At 47.8% G+C, this 24,055-nt stretch overlaps 1 protein-coding gene across 1 annotated transcript in view; it reads right to left on the reverse strand.

The window, feature by feature from the left end:
- The window catches only part of LOC137536213 (uncharacterized), a 116,095-nt gene extending 92,388 nt beyond the window's left edge, over positions 1-23,707 (reverse strand). The window contains exon 1 of the mRNA XM_068258324.1: positions 23,570-23,707. The gene's annotated coding sequence lies outside the window, so the exon portion shown is untranslated. The remainder of the gene's footprint in view (positions 1-23,569) is intronic.
- Between the last annotated feature and the right edge of the window lie 348 nt (positions 23,708-24,055).

Genomic DNA, 24,055 nt, shown 5'->3' on the forward strand with positions numbered 1-24,055 from the left:
CCACCTCTGCCATCCCAACATCCCCAGACACAGACCCCTCAACGTCCTCAACATTAACTTGGGATGCTGGCCCGAGCCCAACCTCCTCCTCCACATCAGGCCCCATCATCTCCTCAACGGCAGCCCTCAATAATAGCCCTGGTGCCGGACCGAGGGACACAACGCTCTTGTCCGGAGAGGGCTGCTGCTGACCACTGGCTGCTGGGGTGGATCAGGGGCAAACCCAGGATTTTGAAGGGGGGGATTCCACGAAAGGTCTCTTTTAGAAAGCTGCTCACTACTGCGCATATGTGCAATCTAAACCACCTGGCTGGAACCTAGCACAGAGGGTGAGTGAGCTAGGAGGCAGGAGGTGCAGTGAGAAGACAGGATAGTGGATTGTAAACAGGGGTGGCTTCCAAGATGTTTTTTTTTGCGGGTGCTATGCAAGTGCTAGATCCACTGCAGGGGTAGCTGACCTGTGGCACACATAGCGCGCCGCGGCAAAAAATTGGCTTGTCCGTGCACTGGAAAGTGGGCGCGGTAATGACGGGTTAAGAGCAGGGCCAAATGTTCATGAACTTAGCAGCAGTTAGAAATTCACTGACAGTGGACATCAACAGGAAACTTTATATGAAGGCCCCTCTCCTAATTCAAAAGGATATCCTACATACTATACATATAGCAGAGATCAGGGGTGGATTTCTACTTTTTAACACCCAAGGCCAGCTATCACCACAAAACTGGCCTAACAATCACTATGATAGGATAAGATTTTGAGCTCCTCTGAGGACAGTCAGTGAATTGACTATGTACTCTGTAATCTGCTGCAGAAGATGTTAGTGCTATGGAAATATACAATAACAATATGGTAGGACATTAGATTGTATAATACCGCGCCACAAAGTTCACACAATGGTTACCAGTCCGTTCACAATAAACAGTTCATGGGATCGCTGCAGAAAAAATCCAGTCACTGGGTCATATAGTTCAATTGTACTGCTGCGCTCTCCAATCCTGAAATAAAAAACACACTCCACATAGGGCAGTATTGTTCAAATTCCGTGCCCCCAATTAACACCAGTGTCTTGTGCTCCCCCGGTGTCATACACTCATCCCTCGTCCCCTCTCACTAGATGCTCACCAGATTGTTACCACCTCAGTTTTTCAGGTGGATCTTAAGCATATCAATGTATTGACTTGTTCCTATAAAGCAAAAAAGAGCTCCACATAGAGTAGTACAGTTCAAATCAGACAATTCAGGCAATTCAAGTGCTACACACACTCCAATCGTGCAACACCACCCGTTGATCGTGTTCCTGCACCAATCTGCATGCCACACTGCTCACCAGATGCAGCCCACCTACACATACAGGTGGACACTGCGCTTATTACTCCAATTACTTCAACGATCCTCAGTAGTTCAAACAAGCCTCCAGCAAGGGCTTTCCTTTTATTTTCACTAAAATTGTTGCTCAAAACATAAAAACAAAAAGACGCATATAGCGTATTACTGACAACAGTGCCTCAGTGCGCAGCCAAATTATTGCACTTACGCCTCCTGAAGCTCTATATGCATATCGTACAGGTGGATATCAATGCCCATCCGTCTGGCTCCCGGGTCCGCTCCGACACTTCTGCGTCCTCCCGTTCCGCCTCCACGCCTGCCCGCAGGGTATATCCTGATGCGCTTTAATGCCCATCCGTCTGGCTCCCGGGTCCGCTCCGACACTTCTGCGTCCTCCCGTTCCGCCTCCACGTCTGCCCGTAGGGTATATCCTGATGCGCAAAGCGCATCAGGATATACCCTGCGGGCAGGCGTGGAGGCGGAACGGGAGGACGCAGAAGTGTCGGAGCGGACCCGGGAGCCAGACGGATGGGCATTGATATCCACCTGTACGATATGCATATAGAGCTTCAGGAGGCGTAAGTGCAATAATTTGGCTGCGCACTGAGGCACTGTTGTCAGTAATACGCTATATGCGTCTTTTTGTTTTTATGTTTTGAGCAACAATTTTAGTGAAAATAAAAGGAAAGCCCTTGCTGGAGGCTTGTTTGAACTACTGAGGATCGTTGAAGTAATTGGAGTAATAAGCGCAGTGTCCACCTGTATGTGTAGGTGGGCTGCATCTGGTGAGCAGTGTGGCATGCAAATTGGTGCAGGAACACGATCAACGGGTGGTGTTGCACGATTGGAGTGTGTGTAGCACTTGAATTGCCTGAATTGTCTGATTTGAACTGTACTACTCTATGTGGAGCTCTTTTTTGCTTTATAGGAACAAGTCAATACATTGATATGCTTAAGATCCACCTGAAAAACTGAGGTGGTAACAATCTGGTGAGCATCTAGTGAGAGGGGACGAGGGATGAGTGTATGACACCGGGGGAGCACAAGACACTGGTGTTAATTGGGGGCACGGAATTTGAACAATACTGCCCTATGTGGAGTGTGTTTTTTATTTCAGGATTGGAGAGCGCAGCAGTACAATTGAACTATATGGTAGGACATTAGACTATGACTATGGTAGGATTAGATTGTGAGCTCCTAAGAGGACAGTCAGTGACATGACTGTAATCTGTAAAGTGCTGCAGATGGTGTAAGTGCTATTCAAATACATATTTGTAATGAATAGCGGAGATGCCGCCGTGTGGGCAAGCGGCATGGCGGCTATCTCCGCGTTCCAGCTGGTGGCTTCTGCCGCGCAGCAACATGCTGCTGGTTCGCCTGGTCCTTCTAGTGCACACAGATTGATAGCTACGCGCGTGCGCGCGCGCGCGCCAGGCAACAGGATCTTTATGCTAGCAGAAGGGAAGTCAGCTGATCATGCCGATCAGCTGACTCCAGCTATGCTCCGGATTGGCTGAGTGACTGGGGCGGCACTGTGGAGCGCTCTGGGTATATATAGGACTTGCTTGTCAGTTGCAAGTTGTCTGCTGTTGCGAATGCTTACGTGTGAGCACTCAGACCCTAGTCAGTTCTTACAGTGTGTTAGAACCAGCCGGAGCTGGGAATTCACACTTAGTCAGATTCCGTTGATAGCCTTAAAAGTATTGTTGTATTGTGAGATTTGCTTACCATTCTGTAGACTAGTTCCCAGGTGTTGAAACCAAGGACTTCACACCTAAGTCTAGGAGATTGCTACATTGCTACTGTTTACGTGTTAGACTAGTTCCCAGGTGTTGAAACCAAGGACTTCACACCTAGATTAGGATTGTTATTTATACTGTTACCTGTTATGATCTCTGGCTTTCCTGACCACTCTCCTGCTTACTGATTCTGTACCTCCGCTTATCTGATAACCTGTTGCCGACATTGCCTGTACCCGGATACCGAGTCTTCCGTCTCTGTACTTTATCTGTCCGTGTGTTGCCGACTAGGCTTGTCTGACCTTTCTGGCTGTCGCATAATCCTTGAGTGATCAGCCTTACTGTACTATCCGTGACACTTGCTCTTCAGGTGTTCATTGGCTGCAAGCACAGGCTTATGGTCACCTGCTCCTCAGGAGACCATCTTGCAGCTCAGTCAGTGGTCTCTGTCCCTTAGGAGTCCACTGGCTGCAGTACAGTCTGATTCCCTGCCCCTCAGGGAATCCTTGGCTGCAGTACAGTCTGATTCCCTGCACCTCAGGGAGTTCCTGGCTGCAGTCCTATCATATATCTCATTACACCAGTTACCACTCTTACTGCGCAGTCAGTGGTCCCTGCTCCTCAGGTTTCCACTGGCTGCAGTACCATCTGATTTCCTTCTCCTCAGGCAATCCTCGGCTGCAGTTCTATCATAATCACTCATTCCACCAGTTCTCTCTCCTGCAGCTCAGTCAGTGGTTCCTGCTCCTCAGGTGTCCACTGGCTGAAGTACAATCCGAATTCCCTGCTCCTCAGGGAATTCTCGGCTGCAGTACAGTCTGTATTCCCTTCACCTCAGGAGATCATCTTGCAGCACAGTCAGTGGGAACCTGCCCCTCAGGGGTCCACTGGCTGCAGTGCAGTCTGATTCCCTGCTCCTCATTAAATCCTTGGCTGCAGTAGTGTCTGTATCTCCCGCTTCTCGGGAGATAACTTCTCATATTACTGTTGCACCAAACACAATATCACATTGGGTGTCCTGTGTCTAGCTATACTAGTATTATTGGTGATACTGCACATCGCCAATAATCAGAAAAAAATCTGTGTTGCTGACACCAATCGTTACAATATTAATAATAAGGTAGGACATTAGATGATGACTATGGTAGGATTAGATTGTGAGCTCCTCTGATGACAGTCAGCAACGTGACTATGTGCTCTGTAATGTGCTGCAGAAGATATCAGTACTATATAAATACATAATAATAATATAGTAGGACATTAAACTATGACTATGGTAGGATTAGATTGTAAGCTGAGGATAGTCAGTGAAAGGACTATGTACTCTGTAAAGTGCTTCAGAAGATGTCAGTGCTATTAAAGGGAACACAAGATGAAGCTAGGGTTTAAACAGAGATATCTACTTAAAGAGGAACTCCAGTGAAAATAATGTAGTAAAAAAAGTGTTTCATTTTTTACCATAATTATGTATAAATGATTTAGTCAGTGTTTGCTCATTGTAAAATCTTTCCTCTCCCCAATTTACATTCTGACATTTATTACATGGTGACATTTTTACTGTGGGCATGTTATGTAGCTGCTCCTAGCTGTTTTGGCTGTTAGAGACAGCTGTAAACAGCTAATTCCTGTCTGTGAACATTGTTACATTGCGGCAGTTTGCCCAGAGTACCGCGGTACTCAGAGCTTCTTGTGGGAGGGGTTTCAGCACAAAATCAGTCATACAGCGCCCCCTGATGGTCTGTTTGTGAAAATCATTATATTTCTCATGTAAAAGGGGTATCAGCTACTGATTGGGATAAAGTTCAATTCTAGGTTGGAGTTTCTCTTTAAAGAGCCAAATACTGATTCTGCTTTCCGCTACCAATTTCCACATTCCAATGCGGAATTTCGGCCGGAAATCGCGGAAATTCCGCCCGACTTTAACATCGATTTTCTCAAAAACTATAAGGTCTTTTTGAAAACTTTTTTGTGCATCTTGTTCAGGATTCTGTTTAACAAACCCTGACAATTTGGTGTTTCTAGGACTTACGGGGGCTTTGCTATTAACCGCTAAAGTCGGCGGATTTTTACTGTAATGTAAATGCAGAAAATAGGCAGATGCAGATTTTCTGCATTTTACATTACAGTAAAAATTCGCCGATTTTAGCGGTTAATAGCAAAGCCCCCGTAAGTCCTAGAAACTCCAAATTTTCAGGGTTTATTAAATGGATTCTCTTGAATAATATGCAACAAAATCTTTCAAAAAGACCTAACAGTTTTTGAGAAAATCGATGTTAAAGTCGGGCGGAATTTCCACGATTTCCGGCAGAAATTCCGCGATTTCTGGCGGAAATCCGCCTAATGCACTTGCATTACCAATTTCCGCATTCCGATGCGGAAATGCAATTTCCGATCGGATTTTCGGAAATTGCATTTCCGCGGAATCCGAATGAGCATCCCTAGTCCCCTCCCTTAATCAAAGCGACCCCCTTCCACACCGTGGCTGCGCTCCTCTTGTTATGAGTGCGGACACACATGCGCAGTAGCACGGAGTTGCTCCTAGCAAAGCAGCTCCAGCTTACTGTGCTGATGAAAGAGGAGGCAAGCAGCCCTAACATGATTAGTGGCAATCCATTGTAGCCAATCTTCTGGAGGGCTGCGGTGAGCGACGAGGGACATCAGAGCACTGAAGGAAGCCTCAATAGGATCCTGAGGCTTCCATCTCTTTAGATAAAGAAAATTTTATACCTGGCTTGGGTTGGGTACACTTTAAATACATTGGCATAAGTTTACAGACAGTGAGGACAGATAAAGCATGAAAGAGAAAGTGGATAGAGAAAGCAAAGTAGAGGGGTTGGCAGGGAAAATGAGACAGAACAGCAGGCATAGAGCAGTTGAAAGGAATGGTGGGAGAGCTAGGCCAGAGGGAGAAAAGAGAGAGTGCAATAGTACAACTATTAGTTAGATTACAAGTACAGTATATGCCATATGTACTATTCTATTTGCAGAGTCAGACCATAATCATTCAGCTTTTACAGCCCCCCAACCAACATAAAACACACACACACACACATCCCTCCCCCCCAGTGGACTCAAAACACACACACACTCCCCCCCCCCACCCACACACACCCCAGTGGTCTCACCCCAAACATATTGCCTTGCCTCCTTGTCACAGGAGCCCTAGTGGTCAGACCGCAAATTGCCTTCCAATCGGTTTCAGCACACAGACCATGCAAGCTTTAATCGCGATCTTTGCGCAGAAACAGACAGAAATTTGGGCAGGAGCCCGACCAGAAGGAAGCCTGTGAGGTACGGTAATTACAACTTACACACTATTTCAGGGTATCTGCCACCGCCACTGGTATGGGCCAGTGGACCCAACTGACTGACTAGTCCTGCAAATAAAAACGGTTAAACACACTTTATTCTGTCTGGCTAGTAACAACAGTAGGGTCTCTTCAGAAGTCTGAGTTCAGTTTCTGTGTATGCTGAATAATAGGGTAGCGGAACAGTGAATGACTTTGATAAAGTCTTTCATTCACAGGCAATATAAATAATATATACAGACAATCATTAAAATCAACAATTATTGAGACAATAATAGCGCAGTATGAAAAAAAAGGAAAAAAATACTTAGTTTCATGGAAAAATGTCCTTTTGTGGGAAGAATCATAAAGTCCTTGGTAAAGTCCTTTGTTTCAGCTTAATTTAAAATCCAAGCAAAACGGTTTCAAGTTCCGCAAAGCTCTTTGTTTCAGAGCAAAATTCAAAGTTCAGCAAGATGGCCACCAACCATGTGTCTTCTGGCTGGCAGCAGACCATTCTCATATAGATGGAATTTGGAGGACTGAGGGAAGGGCCCCTCGCAGATACTTTTGATGAAGCTGGTTTGGGGGTGTGGCAATTCTGGCCCCCTCTGAATTTCCAAGAGATTTCCAAGAGATTTTAGGTTTTAAACTTACAAACTGCCGTAACTCACAAACGATACACGTCATATTTAGGGGGATAAAAGATTTATACTTGTCGGAAAATACAGATTAATATGACATCAGACATGGCTAGTGCAGCGGACCCAGTTCTTGAGAAGGGTCATACCTCAATAACCGGATGGGCTATCACAATGAATTTCATATCAGCACGATGGCCAGATTTTACCGAATAAGACTATATGAATTTAATATCTGTGCGATGTATGGTTGCAATATAATCGACAAGAAACCATACCTCATATGCATTCAGATGGCCCGTGGTCGGTGCCGGATAGTCTGGAGTGAAAGCAGGTTTTGAATAGCCCCCTGCTGGGATTAGCTTCCTTGGCTCTGAAAAGACTCCTGGTTTGTTAATTAACATCTGAGTGTTACACCTCTGGCTTAATTAGCAAGTCACAGGGCCAGGTTTCCTGCCAGCTGGTAAAGGGGGGAAAAAAACTGCCTTTTTTAAAAAAAACAAGAATGTCAGTCTCTGATTGCTTGCTCGACTACAATCAATGGCAATCGGCGCAATAAACCGATTGCGTTCTCGTTTCTCACGACTGTTCCGTGACACTCCTGTAAAGCAAACATTCTGTAAGCTCCGTACTGCAGATCAGCCTGTCAGTGCACTCACCCTCACACATGCCTGACATTCCTGACGCTGCCTGCAGAGTCCGGGCTGCACTGAGAGGGAAAGGCTGCAACATGATTGAATAGCACAGAGTGTATATGCACAGAGGGTGATAACAATTGCAGAGTTGCAGGCACAAATGATGGCACATGATCTCAATTACCACCCCAGCCCGTTCTTCCTCCCTCCTGTGCAGAGCTTTCAGCGGCTTTTTCACATTACCTCTGTGTTCAAGCACTATTCCCTTCCTCCTTCAGCAGGTCTGCTGGTCTGGCTCTATGCAGCTCCATTTTACCATGATGCCAAAAGGAGGGACAGAGAGCCAATCAGACCTGCTGGAGGAGGAAGAAAGTAGAGCGTGCACGGAGAGGGAAATATGATAGAGCCACTGCAAACAGGATCAGATAGCCTCCCTGGCCTCTGCGGATCTATCCACTCTATATCTACCTGACGGCAGCCCCACCTACAGTCTCGGTGCAGGGGGGGTGGTTCCAGACACCCGAAACACCCCCTTCGGTGCGTCAGTGGTGGATGTTACATGGGGCGTTGGCTGTTGCTGCTGTTGGGAGTGCTTCTCACAGCGGAGGTCTGTGAGGAACTCATGATGGGCTCACGAAACGTGGTGAACGAACTGCAGTGGCAGACTCAATCTGACTGTCTGTAAATAGTAACTGAAGCGAATCACTGGCTAACGAGCTGAATAATACCAGTGAGCAGTGAGCAGTACGACATAACTGAAGGGTATCACTGTCAAATGAGATGATTAATACCAGTGAGCAGTGAGCACAGTAGAACATAAGTGAAGGGTATCACTGCCAAATGAGATGATTAATACCAGTTAGCAGTGAGCACAGTAGAACGTAAGTGAAGGGTATCACTGCCAAATGAGATGATAATACCAGTGAGCACAGTATAATGTAACTGAAGGGTATCACTGCCAAATGAGATGATTAATACCAGTGAGCAGTGAGCACAGTAGAACATAAGTGAAGGGTATCACTGCCAAATGAGATGATTAATACCAGTGAGCAGTGAGCACAGTAGAACATAAGTGAAGGGTATCACTGCCAAATGAGATGATTAATACCAGTGAGCAGTGAGCACAGTAGAACATAAGTGAAGGGTATCACTGCCAAATGAGATGATTAATACCAGTGAGCAGTGAGCACAGTAGAACATAAGTGAAGGGTATCACTGCCAAAAGAGATGATTAATACCAGTGAGCAGTGAGCACAGTAGAACATAAGTGAAGGGTATCACTGCCAAATGAGATGATTAATACCAGTTAGCAGTGAGCACAGTAGAACATAAGTGAAGGGTATCACTGCCAAATGAGATGATAATACCAGTGAGCAGTGAGCACAGTAGAACGTAAGTGAAGGGTATCACTGCAAAATGAGATGATTAATACCAATGAGCAATGAGCACAGTAGAACGTAAGTGAAGGGTATCACTGCAAAATGAGATGATTAATACCAGTAGTGAGCAGTGAGCACAGTAGGATGAAAGTGAAGGGTATCACTGCCAAAAGAGATGATTAATACCAGTGAGCAGTGAGCACAGTAGAACCTAAGTGAAGGGTATCACTGCCAAATGAGATGATTAATACCAGTGAGCAGTGAGCACAGTCGAACCTAAGTGAAGGGTATCACTGCCAAATGAGATGATTAATACCAGTGAGCATTGAGCACAGTCGAACCTAAGTGAAGGGTATCACTGCCAAATGAGATGAATTATACCAGTGAACAGTGAGCACACAGTACACAATTTTACTCACAAAACTTGCTGAATGACCAGCCCTGGCAGTGGCAGTGTGCAGTGGCGGCTCCAGCTTCAGATTTTTGGGGGGGCTCAAAGGGGGCATGAGGGCTGGCAGGCCGGGCTTGGGGGGGGAGGAATTTGCTGCGGCGAAAAATTGGGCGTGGTCATGATGTCATGTGGGTGGGGCTAACTGTAATGTAGTTGTACCAGCTAACGTAGTTACATGGAAAAAAAAATGAAGTAAACGCACATAATGACAGGTAGCCTTTCACCAGTAAATGCACATAAGAATCAGCTTTTCAGCAGTTAATGCACGTAATGACAGACAGCGTTTCCCCATTAAATGCACATAAGAGACAGCTTTTCACCAGTTAATGCACATAATGACAGAGTGCATTTCTGCAGTAAATGAACATAAGAGCCTGCTTTTCACCAGTTAATGCACATAATGACAGACTGCATTTCCGCATAAATGCACATAAGGGACAACTTTTCACCAGTTCATGCACATAATGACAGACAGCATTTCCCCAGTAAATGCACATAAAGGACAGCTTTTCACCAGTTAATGCACATAATGACAGACAGCCTTTCACCAGTTAATGCCCATAAGAGACAGCTTTTCACCAGTAAATGCACATAAGAGACAGCTTTTCACCAGCTAACGCACGTAATGACAGACAGCCTTTCACCAGTAAATGCACATAAGAGACAGCTTTTCACCAGTAAATGCACGTAATGACAGACAGCTTTTCAAGAGTAAATGCACGTAACGACAGACAGCTTTTCACCAGTAAATGCATGTAATAACAGACAGCGTTTCCCCATTAAATGCACATAAGAGACAGCTTTTCACCAGTAAATGCACGTAATGACAGACAGCGTTTCTGCAGTAAATGCACATAGGAGACAGCTTTTCGCCAGTTAATGTACATAATGACAGACAGCGTTTCCCCAGTAAATGCATGTAATGAGAGACAGCGTTTCACCAGTTAATGCACATAATGACAGACAGCCAGTGTCCCCAGTATATGTAGCCAGGCGTATAGCTGTCCCCAGTATATGTAGTTAGGCTAGTAGTGATGGTGGGCTGGGGCCCCAGGGCACCTCAGGCCTGGCTGGTGGTGGGCTGGAGGCTTGAGACCTGGCTGGTGGAGATAGGCTGGGGGCCCCAGGGCAGCTAAGGCCTGGCTGGTGGTGGTCGGATGGGGGGCCCCAGGGCAGCTTAGGCCTGGCTGGTGGTGGTCGGATGGGGGGCCCCAGGGCAGCTCAGGCCTGGCTGGTGGTGGTGGGATGGAGGGCCCCAGGGCAGCTCAGGCCTGGCTGGTGGTGGTGGGATGGAGGGCCCCAGGGCAGCTCAGGCCTGGCTGGTGATGGTGGGAGGGGGGCCCAAGGGCAGCTCAGGCCTGGCTGGTGGACTGGTAGGTGGGCTGGGGCCCCAGAGTCAGGCCTGGGGCCTGGGGGTTGTTGGTGGTGGTGCTGCTGGTGCTAGGCTCAGGAGGCCTGGGGGGGCTGCGGCAGAAAGACAATTTGGCAGTTGACTGGAGAGGACAGCCACCGCCCACCGCACCCACCTTGTCGCGGAGTTCCGACTTAGTTCCAACTTCCAAGTCCTGCTGCCTGGCTAGCCTGGCTGTCAGGTCCAGAGTCCAGCCCCGCTGTCCGTGTGTCGGTGCCTGGGTGTCTGTCTGTCACACACAGCGTGACTAGCCTGCCCCGCAGAGAGAGTCTGACTGTGTGACGCAGTCACACTTTTATAACGCCGCTATACGCGGCGCCGGCGAGTCGCCACCACCACGTTACCCCTGGGGTGGGCCGCTCTGCGTGACTCACTCAGCTGAGCCTGCGCCCGGCCCAGGGACAGAACAGAACGGAAGCGGACATGTCGGCCGGCCAGGGTGGGTGGGTCCGTGGGACTGATCGCTGCTGGGGTGGGTGCCAGCCCAAGCCCTTGCCCAGTCGCCCTCCTCCCAGAGTCCCAGACTCCCAGGCAGCCCTCGGCTCCACTCACTGCAGTGCAGCCAGAGAGTGACGACGAGCCAGGTCGGGTCGGACACAGCCGGCGGCGGCGGGGGGCTTTGAGGGGGGCTAATGAGTTGCCAGCTGGGGCTTAAGCCTGGGTAAGCCCCAGCGTGGCGCCGCCACTGGCAGTGTGACTGTCAGTAAGTAGTAGCTGAAGTGTATGACTGGCTAGCTGAATATAAGTGAGTAGTACTCTGAACCTGCCTGCCTGCACTAGTGTTGGGCGAACACCTGGATGTTCGGGTTCGGGCCGAACAGGCCGAACATGGGCCAGATGTTCGGCATGTTCGGCCCGAACCCCAAACTCAATGGAAGTCAATGGGGACCCGAACATGCCGCAATACGGCCCCCCTATGGGGTCGCAGGCATAAGGGGGGAGCATGCCCCGATCGTGGGGGGGGTCGGAAATTCCCCCCACCCCCTCTGCTAGCGCTCCCCCCTCTGCCCGCTTCCCCATAAAAAAAGTTTGTTGAAAGTTAATAGTACCGGTGGCTGGCTCAGTGGCTGGCTGGCAGTGTGTGAGTGAGGAGGAGGAGTCCGACTAGGACGCGTCACGCGTACCCTTGTGTGACGCCGTCGATACGACATATCGAATGCGTCATGGAGTTACCAACGATAGTTCTTCGCAAACCAACCAAACTGACAGTTTTTGGTTTAAATACACTTTTTTTTCCCTTCACCAAAGGGCTGGAGAAATCTTTTCATGGTCAGCTAATGAGCCTCCTGTTGAAAAGATTCTCTGCCAGCACAGGGGACCCCCTGAGGTGTTTATGACCTCATCCATCAGGTGAAGGGTAGATATCAGTTGACAGAAGCTCATAAATTGTAGCTTTCTCCAGCCTGATCGGCACCGACACACCAGGAGTCCGACACCTAGCTGCCTTGTGGCCTGAGTTGAAAGGAGACAGGAATGATCCTTATCACGCCATCTGGGCACCCAAAGATTCAACAAAACTGTAGAAACTGTATTTAATAAATAGGCACAGTTTGGTAATATTTCTGGTGTTCCCAAGATCGCAGTTCCCTCAAATTCACGGAGTTTATTAGATTCCACATGACACTGGTCCTGAGAGATTTTCAGCCCTCTGGATCTTTCGGAACCAGTGCCAGTAAGGTGAAAGGGGGGGACGGTGCTATTAGCGATCCAGACTCCTCGTGTTTGGTATTAGCAGATTCACACACTTACGCTGATTGTGAATATTCATTCGGGTTCGTGATATTACCTACGGGCATGCCGAGAGCGGGCAAAATATGAATTGGCCCAAAACCTCTCCCTGCCTAAGGGGGCATTGCCTTATTCAAATTGCAAGGCTGGACTTGTATGTGTCATAACTCCTCCCACCTACAATGAGGAACAAAACTGACATGATCCAAAAGTCCAGTGTCCTTTACCTTCAATCTGATGCCTAGTAACATCCTGGCAGCCCGCAGGGACACGGGCAAAACCTCTATCTTTGAACTTTCCAACAAAGGCCTGTTGGCCGCATGGCAACCGCCATTTTGGGACTTTCGCCAAAGACTTGCGATTGCCGCATGGACTACCAATAACGGTATTTGAACTGCATATAATCAGACATTCTGTTCTCTTTTCCTCTCTTCTCTCTGTCAATCAATCTGTTCTAAAATAAGCTATGTGTATGTAGTTTAGAAATAAACTAACGATTTTATCGTTCAGTCTTGTGCCTTTTCTGGTCATCTGATTGCTGCTATAACGAGTCTGCCATCTGAAGAGTCAGTCATACTACCGCATTGTTTTATGATTTGCTTATGATTGTTGATTTGCTAGCTAGGTTGTAAATAACCGTTTCTTCCTTCTAGGGTTAGCTAGTACCAGATTTCCTGTGCGAAATCGATAACTTCGTTTCTCGATTATAAATACAATTCGAGATTGCATCATATAGGGACCCAGTAACCTTTCTTTAACGTCACATTGCTCACAGTCTTTAAGCCGTCGGAAGTGATTATTCCCCGAACGGTGACTTGAGCGTGTTGAACGTGATTGGGCTGGCTACCGTATTATGATAGCGCGGGAGTCTCTTTCCTCCGTGAACTTGAGAGAGTGGTGGCAGTTTACTTTATTTACCCGATTTCCAGCGCGAAATCGATATTTTTTTAGTTTACCGATTGTATATACAATCAAAATTGTACATGTATGGGCACCTCCAACCAATCTTAACCGTTTACTACGCACACAGTGAATTTGCCTCCAGCAGTCTCTAGTGCATGAGACCTGCATGGCAACAGTGGCCTAGTAATACGGGATTGGTGGATGTTTGTCCCATTACATATTGTTGGCAGCTGCGCGACCAATCTTTATTGTCAGTCTGTTCACCGTACTTCCTGCGTATGCTAACGGGAGCAGATTAGACGGGATTGGCATGCTCTGTCGCCCTTTTCTTCTTACCTCTGACGATCCAGCAACCGGTCTCGTTGTCCGTCTGCGCCCGTACTTCCTGCGTACGCTAACGGGAGCAGATCTCGACGGGATCGCGGGGCTGGATTGTCACATTGGTTGGCAGTGGTGGTGATAGCACACCCCAAAACCAGGCATAGCCAGCTTTTGGGAAATCAGAGCGCAAAGATCTGACAAACTCAGTCTTTGCAACCAGAATAATAAGACAGTGGTCGCTAAGTATCCTGTCTTGCAGAACCGAAGTTCTGGGCACAAAACGGTACACATTGATAGGGAATAGATTGGTCTACATTTCCTAACCTTTTCTTTGCTATACCCTATTCTTTCTTATACTCTTCTCTTCTGAATGTCTGATTCAGTTCAGGATCACCAAAATTGGTCAGTTCCTGACATGCAAGCCCTCTGCGAATCGCACGGCATTGCTGCTTGCAGCACAGACAAGGCTGAGCTGGTGGCATTACTCTAGAGATGGAATCCTTGTCGCCGCCTTGCTTAATGCCTCTATTACCTGCAGTCCTGATAACCCCGGAGTGGTTGGCAAACCTGACCGGCGAGGATCTGCGCTTGTACCAGGAGTTCCAAGAATGTCAGCGCCAGCATGAGGCAGAGATGCTCCAGCATGAAGCACGGATGCTCCAGCGTGAAGCAGAGCACCAAGAGCGACTGCGCCAGTGGGATCTCCAGGACAAAGAGCTACGGCTCCAGCGTGAATTGGAGTTGGCAAACCTGACCGGCGAGGAACTGCGCAGATACCAGGAGCACCGAGAGTGTCTGCGCCAGCGGGATCTCCAGATCGAAGAGCTACGGCTCCAGCGTGAATTGGAGTTGGCCCAGCTAACCCAATCAAATCAGCACTCTTCACTATGTGTTTCGGTGGAGAGATGCGAACCTCTACCCGTGACCCCCACAGCAAAACTTCCTGCCATGGAAGAGGGGACGGAACGAGACTTTCCTGTGCGCACCTCTGAGAGGGCGTACCATCAGGTTCCTGTACCTGACAGCCAGAGAACCCTGGTGCTGGACAGTCACAGAACACTGTCCCCAGACTTGGAAGGAGGTAAGCCTACTGCATTCGCTCCTCCTGGTCCGGTGAGCTTTGTGCCACCGAGACCTGCAGCTGCTGCTATTGCTGCACCCCAGTCTGACACACCTGCCATTCGCACGTGTAATCTTTGTGGCGCAACTGGCCACATACAGTTCTTCTGTCCCAAGAGGAAAAGAACGACCATCCCTAGCCCGAAGATGGCTAGCAACCCTGATCCGTCACCTGCATCACCCTCTGCACAGCCTGTCAGCATGTCAGAGATGCTCTACGGTTCTGGAAATCTTCACAGTGCTCCAGTGGACGACCAGATCATCTTTTGCTCCAGTGCTCCAGAAGCAGATGTTTCCTTGGTCTGTTCCGACCTTGCCAGACAGGAAGATATTCTCCCACAAAAGCTCCTCACCCTGACTGAAGTCAGGCCCAACCACCACAACCCTGTTATCCCAGGTCCCGAGAAGGCCGGATGGGGGGTGGGTTTTCCAGAGTGGGCTGTTGCTGAGTTTCCCTCTCCTCCTGTGCTTGGCACTGATCTAGGCACGCTTGTGTGCCCTTCGGAATTTTCTGCTGATATGCAGGAGTTCCCAGCAGGACTCCCTGACAACCAGGTACTGTACAAGCCTTGGGGAAAACAGGGAGATGTCAACCCCTTACCTGCTAATGCTACTGTACCTAACGCCGCTGGGCGGGAGGTACCCTCAGATTTATATGTACCAGCAACTGACTGTCTTTTATCTCTTTCTGCACCTGTTATTACTAATGAAATTGCATGTGTCAGTGATAATTGTGATAGAAACGCTGTACATTCTTTGGCCGTTACATGCTCTATGGCCAGCCGCATGAACTCAGAGCTGACAGCAGGGATTCCCTCTGACAATTCTGACTTTCAGGCGGGTGACACACATGCTAAAACTGACATATCATGTTATGCAAATGCTTTTGATAATGTTGTGCATGTTTGTGAGAGTACGCTTGATGACGCCTTCAGTGTCACCGGTAGTCCGGACTCAGGACTATCTGGAGAAGTCTCGACTTCCCCTGATATCTCTGACCCCCAGACCAATGTCAATATTGACGTGATTTTGATTTACCCAAAAGGTGATGTTTATTGTGGTATACCTGTGCAGACAGACACACACAGTACTGTTAACCTGAGCTCAGAGCCTGCAGGCATTCCTGTCAGCTCTGACCCCAGAGAGTTTGATTTTCAGCAGCTGACCTCAGATCACACTAGGCAGCTGGCTGAGACTTGTAGTCCCACATCCGTGAGGATACTACAGAGCGACTCCAACCTGCGTGCGCTTAGTGGCCAGACCGCTAAGCCGCCAGCAGTAGAAGCTCCACTACAGGTGTACAGGGAGAATGGTAACTACTCCAGTGAACCCATTCCCCATGTAACTGTCACCCCAGGTGAAAGCACGGTCCATGTGGATCTGTTAGAAGCCCAGTCAGATAGAACGCAGTTAGTTCTGGGAGAGCACGGCCAATTAGAACAGGAAGACACCGGTCCCCTGCCAGGCTTGATAGCTCCCACACGAGAATTGGCGGATGATGTGAAAGTCACCCCCCACCTCTCGTACTCCCCGAAGGCCTCGCTGAAGCGCACTGCGCCCCCACAGCGAAATCTTCGCAGCAACCCTGGGCAGGATACAACAGCTCACAGAAGGGACCCGGGGACTCCCAAGCCCTTACGGCAGATCCCCTTCCGCGCCTCTCCGGAGGTGCAAGCAAAAGTAAAGATGAAATATGAGGAGATGTTACAGATGTCTGTCCTCCGCAAATCCTCTAGCTCACAGACCACCATGTTCTGTGAGGCCTATAGGATGCCGGACGACATCCTAACAACCGTTGCGTATCCCATGACTCCCCTCGGTGATCTGTTGGATTGGTTGGAATCCGCCAACTACCTAACGATCATAGATCGGAGCTACGGATACTGGCAGATTCCAACCGTGCCCAAGGCACGCCTGGAATCCACATTCACCCTGCCCTTGGACTTAAACGCCTCGATGCGGATGTCTTTTGGCATGATGAATGCCCAAGCCACCTTTCTCCAGGCGTGGAACGACCTGTGGAAGAGCAAGCATGGTTGTACACTCACGTACCCGGATGACATCCCTGTGTTCCCCACCCGACTTGGGAGCAACACTGCGATCACTCGTCCCTGGTACTAGGACAGCTGTCAGCTGACAATCTGACCGTTGAACCAGACGCAGATCAGATTGTCATGACAGAGGTACAGGCCTCTCTGGGAACAGCGGGATACTACAGGACGTTTGCGAAGCCCTGTAGCCGCCTGGCTAAACCACTGACCAACATAAAAAGGGCAAACCCCAAGGTCATGTGGAACCCGGGCTTTCCCGCTGTAATGAGCCAGGTAGCAAGTTGGTATTGCTTCAGTCAAGGTCCTGCTAACCTATCCTTCCCCAATCTTGGAAGGGGAGGAGATGTGACGCCGTCGATATGACATATCGAATGCGTCATGGAGTTACCAACGATAGTTCTTCGCAAACCAACCAAACTGACAGTTTTTGGTTTAAATACACTTTTTTTTCCCTTCACCAAAGGGCTGGAGAAATCTTTTCATGGTCAGCTAATGAGCCTCCTGTTGAAAAGATTCTCTGCCAGCACAGGGGACCCCCTGAGGTGTTTATGACCTCATCCATCAGGTGAAGGGTAGATATCAGTTGACAGAAGCTCATAAATTGTAGCTTTCTCCAGCCTGATCGGCACCGACACACCAGGAGTCCGACACCTAGCTGCCTTGTGGCCTGAGTTGAAAGGAGACAGGAATGATCCTTATCACGCCATCTGGGCACCCAAAGATTCAACAAAACTGTAGAAACTGTATTTAATAAATAGGCACAGTTTGGTAATATTTCTGGTGTTCCCAAGATCGCAGTTCCCTCAAATTCACGGAGTTTATTAGATTCCACATGACACTGGTCCTGAGAGATTTTCAGCCCTCTGGATCTTTCGGAACCAGTGCCAGTAAGGTGAAAGGGGGGGACGGTGCTATTAGCGATCCAGACTCCTCGTGTTTGGTATTAGCAGATTCACACACTTACGCTGATTGTGAATATTCATTCGGGTTCGTGATATTACCTACGGGCATGCCGAGAGCGGGCAAAATATGAATTGGCCCAAAACCTCTCCCTGCCTAAGGGGGCATTGCCTTATTCAAATTGCAAGGCTGGACTTGTATGTGTCATAACTCCTCCCACCTACAATGAGGAACAAAACTGACATGATCCAAAAGTCCAGTGTCCTTTACCTTCAATCTGATGCCTAGTAACATCCTGGCAGCCCGCAGGGACACGGGCAAAACCTCTATCTTTGAACTTTCCAACAAAGGCCTGTTGGCCGCATGGCAACCGCCATTTTGGGACTTTCGCCAAAGACTTGCGATTGCCGCATGGACTACCAATAACGGTATTTGAACTGCATATAATCAGACATTCTGTTCTCTTTTCCTCTCTTCTCTCTGTCAATCAATCTGTTCTAAAATAAGCTATGTGTATGTAGTTTAGAAATAAACTAACGATTTTATCGTTCAGTCTTGTGCCTTTTCTGGTCATCTGATTGCTGCTATAACGAGTCTGCCCTCTGAAGAGTCAGTCATACTACCGCATTGTTTTATGATTTGCTTATGATTGTTGATTTGCTAGCTAGGTTGTAAATAACCGTTTCTTCCTTCTAGGGTTAGCTAGTACCAGATTTCCTGTGCGAAATCGATAACTTCGTTTCTCGATTATAAATACAATTCGAGATTGCATCATATAGGGACCCAGTAACCTTTCTTTAACGTCACATTGCTCACAGTCTTTAAGCCGTCGGAAGTGATTATTCCCCGAACGGTGACTTGAGCGTGTTGAACGTGATTGGGCTGGCTACCGTATTATGATAGCACGGGAGTCTCTTTCCTCCGTGAACTTGAGAGAGTGGTGGCAGTTTACTTTATTTACCCGATTTCCAGCGCGAAATCGATATTTTTTTAGTTTACCGATTGTATATACAATCAAAATTGTACATGTATGGGCACCTCCAACCAATCTTAACCGTTTACTACGCACACAGTGAATTTGCCTCCAGCAGTCTCTAGTGCATGAGACCTGCATGGCAACAGTGGCCTAGTAATACGGGATTGGTGGATGTTTGTCCCATTACATATTGTTGGCAGCTGCGCGACCAATCCTTATTGTCAGTCTGTTCACCGTACTTCCTGCGTATGCTAACGGGAGCAGATTAGACGGGATTTGCATGCTCTGTCGCCCTTTTCTTCTTACCTCTGACGATCCAGCAACCGGTCTCGTTGTCCGTCTGCGCCCGTACTTCCTGCGTACGCTAACGGGAGCAGATCTCGACGGGATCGCGGGGCTGGATTGTCACACCTTGTATGCGTCATCACGTAGAGGACGTGAGGTCAGAGAAAGGGCGGAAGTACCACAAGGGTACTACCGCTGAACCGCCCGCTGCCCGGCCTCAACGCGTCCTAGTCGGACTCCTCCTCCTCACTCACACCACTGCCAGCCAGCCACTGCACTGAGCCAGCCACCGGTACTATTAACTTTCAACAAACTTTTTTTATGGGGAAGCGGGCAGAGGGGGGAGCGCTAGCGGAGGGGGTGGGGGGAATTTCCGACCCCCCCCCCCGCGATCGGTGCATGCTCCCCCCTTATGCCTGCGACCCCATAGGGGGGCCGTATTCGGGCGAACAGGGGCCCTGTTCGGCCCTGTTCGGCGGGCATTGAGTAGTTCGGGCGAACCCGAACTAAAAAGGCCGAACACCATAAGGTGTTCGGCCGAACTCGAACATCACCCGAAAAGGGTGATGTTCTGCAGAACCCGAACAGTGGCAAACACTGTTCGCCCAACACTAGCATGCACTAAACACACTTATTAGTAATCACCAGTACACTCTGACTACACTGACTACAACTAACTACAGTAATGACTCACTGGCTAGCTAACTGAATACACGTGTAGTATAAGAGCACTGTTAGCAGTAAAAACACTAGGTTTTTCACACAAAAATACACTTGCTGAAGCTACAATGGCCTGGAGATAATCCTTTCAGTACCACAGTCTAGCAATGACGGAGCTTTTCCATCATGGCCGCCGCTTTATATACTGGAGGGGAGGGCATAGCCTCCCCTCCTGTGATTGGTTGCTAGGGCCTGGCTGGGGGCCTCTGATTGGCGCCAGGGAAGTCACTTCCGCCTACTTCCGTAATTCATGCCCTAACCACATGACTTCTGCGCCGTTTTCACGAGCGTGAATGCGTTTGGATGTACGCATTCACGGTCTGCCGAAGCGGCATATAGTGAATGAAAATTGGTCCACGGCGATGAAAGTCCGTGGCGGATAGCTGAATATTGGTCGTGGAATCACGGCAACTCGTGATCATGACCTGTCGGTGAGCACCACTGGTAAAGTCTATGTCCTGTCTCTGCCAGTGTAGTGTGGTGCCTCAGTGTCTGCAAGTGTACTGTCACTGTTCCTGTTAGTATTATGTACTGTGTCCTGCCTCTGCCAGCGTAGTGTGGTGCCTCTTTCTCTACCAGGGTACTGCCACCATTCCTGTCAGCATAATGTCCTGTTTCTGCCAGTCAGTGGCGTAGCTAGAAACCTCTGGGCCCCGATGCGGATTCTGGATGTGCCCCCCCCCCTCCAGGCAACAACAGCCCCCCCCCCGCCGCAACACCCAAAGCACACACATATCCAAATCCCTATAGCTGTGCATGGCATGGCTATATCAATTCAGCTTTCCAGCAGCATGGGTGCCACGTTCAATTTGCAAACATACGCAGCACCCAGAGGAAAAAGGGCAATTAGTAGCAAGATGCCAGTCTGAAGAAAAATAATCGTTATGTGTGCAGCATTCACCAGATAATAATTGTTATGTGCGCAGCATTCATCAGAAAATAAACGCAATGTGGGAGCATTCACCAGAAAATAATCGCAATGTGGGAGCATTCACCAGAAAATAAACGCAATGTGGGAGCATTCACCAGAAAATAAATGCAATCTGGAAGCTTTCACCAGAAAATAAATGCAATGTGGGAGCTTTCACCAGAAAATAAACGCAATGTGGGAGCTTTCACCAGAAAATAAACGCAATGTGGGGGAATTCACCAGAAAATAAACGCAATGTGAGGGTATTCACCAGAAAATAAACGCAATGTGGGGGCATTCACCAGAAAATAAACGCAATGTGTTAGCATTCACCAGAAAATAAACGCAATGTGGGAGCTTTCACCAGAAAATAAACGCAATGTGGGGGCATTCACCAGAAAAAAAACGCAATGTGGGAGCATTCACCAGAAAGTAAGCGCAATGTGGGGGCATTCACCAGAAAATAAATGCAATGTGGGAGCATTCACCAGAAAATAATCGCAATGTGGGGGCATTCACCAGAAAATAAATGCAATGTGGGAGCATTCACCAGAAAATAATCGCAATGTGAGGGCATTCACCAGAAAATAATCGCAATGTGAGGGCATTCACCAGAAAATAAACGCAATGTGAGGGCATTCACCAGAAAATAAACGCAATGTGAGGGCATTCACCAGAAAATAAAGTCTTTAGACGTGCTAACCAGGGTGCTAAGTAGGTTAGCACCGGATTTCTCAATCAGATCGCACGCTAACTTTGTCCCATAGGCTTTAATGGGCACTTCGCGCAGAGCGCCGTGCGCTCTGTGCAGTGCGCGCTTTTACTCGTGTAAAGTTTTACGCGCGAAAAGTTCGTTTAGACGTGCTAAGGGGGTTGTCACAGGCGTGCTAACAGTTAGCACTGCTTTGTGAATCAAGCCCAATGTGGGAGCTTTTACCAGAAAATAAACCTGTACAAATAAAAAAAAAATCACTCACCTGGCCAGCCTCTGACGTGAGCTCTCCGACGTGCAGCCAGCCTCCCTCGTGCAGCTCCTTCAGCGACGATCCTCCTGCAGTGGAGCAGCAAGTTTCTCCCGCGCTGACAGGCAGAGTGCAGGGCTATGCGAAGATGGCGCCCGAAGCCCTGTACTGGAGACACAAATAGTCTCTAGTACAGGGCTTCGGCAGCCATCTTGCCGTAGCCCTGCTCTGCCTCCGGCAGCCAGTCCCCACAGTGCGATGCGGGGATTTCAACACCTGGGGGGTCCAGGCCCCCGGGCCCCTCCCCCGTCTCTTTAGGAGGTGGGCCCGGTCACCACGGCGACCCATGCGACTGCGGGCCCTACGCCCATGCTGCCAGTGGAAAGTATTTCCTCTGTGTCTTCCGGAGTATTGTCACTGTTCCTGTCAGCATAATGAAGAGTCTGTGTGGGCCATGTCTCTGCCAGCATAGTTGCCTTGCCTTCTCCCTGCCAGTGTAGTGTCCATGTTCCTGTCAGCCACACCCTGTTTTACAAATCAGAGTTTGGCAACTGGCAACAGCAATGCAACTAAAATAAGGCATCATTATGCTAGGTACACACAATGCAATTTTCTGACAGATTAACTGTCAGATCGATTATTTCCATCATGTCCGATCTGATTTCCATTTGATTCCTCAAACAATTTTTCATAGAAGTGAATGGAAAACCAATCGAAAAATCAATCGGAAATCAGATCAGACATGTTGGTAATAATCGATCTGAGAGCAAACCTGTCCGAAAATTTCATCGTGCATACCTAGCATTAAAGGGAACCTTAACTGAGAGTGATATGGATGTTTCCTGTTAAACAATACCAGTTGCCTGGCAGTCCAACTGATCTCTGTGGCTGCAATAGTGGCTGAATCACACCCTGAAACAAGCATGCAGCTAATCAAGTCTGACTTCAGTCAGGGCACCTGATCTGCATGCTTGTTCAGGCTGTGGCTAAAAGTATTAGAGACACAGGATCAGCAGACGATTCAGGCAACTGGCATTATTTTAAAAGGAAAAATCCATATCCTTCTCAGTTTAGGTTCCCTTTAAGCATGATGAGGAAATGTAGGATCAGGTTCATCCGTTACATTAAGTTGCTTTAAATATTGAAAACAATCTTCGTACAAATCCACACGTGTTTTGTATAATGTAGCTCCAAACTGAGCCACATGGATGGGCAGCAGTCAGGCTAAATATATACATTAGTTCCTGTCAGTTGCCACTATGTATGTTTAATATCCAACTGGCATCTTTAGCCCTTAAAACCTTTACAGTAATGTAGATGTTATTTTACATTTTCTTTATGATGATGTTGGTAATGAAATGATCAGATATATTATCCTGTGAAAGTCTCTGTTATGCTAGTTTTGTTTTTATTTGGGGAGCCCAGAGCATAACTAATTCAAAGGCTTTATGAAAGATTCAGTAACAAATAATCATACATACAAACCACATAAACCACATTATGTGAGTTGTACGTATGATTATTTGTTACTGAATCTTTAATAAAGCCTTTGAATTATTATTGCTCTCGGCTCCCCAAATCCATTGTTGCTCCATAGATATACCAATGGGTGAGACGAGCGTATAAATATAAGGTTAGATATCCCGTTACTCCCAGTTTTAATAGTTTTGTCTTATGTGGGATCTTTTTTCTTGAAAGTGTGGTTTGAGTTAACATACATCCTTCCTTACATGAGTACCCCACTTGTGTATGTAAGGTAAATAATCACCTACTAACTAGTATAAACACTGCTGAAATAGGTAAAACTTATAAGTAAAAACTTACTCAGAAGAAAAAGCTTGTCGCTGTGGATCTCAATGCAGTGCGGGGCTGAATCTCCTTTTTTTGTAAGAAGTTCTTTGGCTGCCTGCTGCATTTTTATGGCCTGTTTGGATTACAACGATTCATGTCTGCACCAGGCAATGTTCTGGAGGAAGTACAGGCAGTGAGTCATGCAAAATGGACTGCTGCCAAGAAATACAACGCAGGCAAATGAAATATGACTAGTGCAGATTGTACTATTCCAAAATAATGTGATATCAGTAAAGATGCGGCATTAATACTTACCTCTCTTCCTTATCTGCTCTGTGATTCACTAATTGTGTCTTTTAACACATGCGTGCATAAAACTTTACTGCACTGCTCGTTATATGATCATTATTATCCATTTATATCAATGTAGTGCTGACTAGGGATGAGCAAAAATGCCATTGTTATTTTCACATACATTTTTGCAAAAATAATGCTAAATTTGATTTTTGACTGAAAATG

Source organism: Hyperolius riggenbachi, chromosome 10, assembly GCF_040937935.1.
Source record: "Hyperolius riggenbachi isolate aHypRig1 chromosome 10, aHypRig1.pri, whole genome shotgun sequence".
NCBI lineage: Eukaryota > Metazoa > Chordata > Amphibia > Anura > Hyperoliidae > Hyperolius > Hyperolius riggenbachi.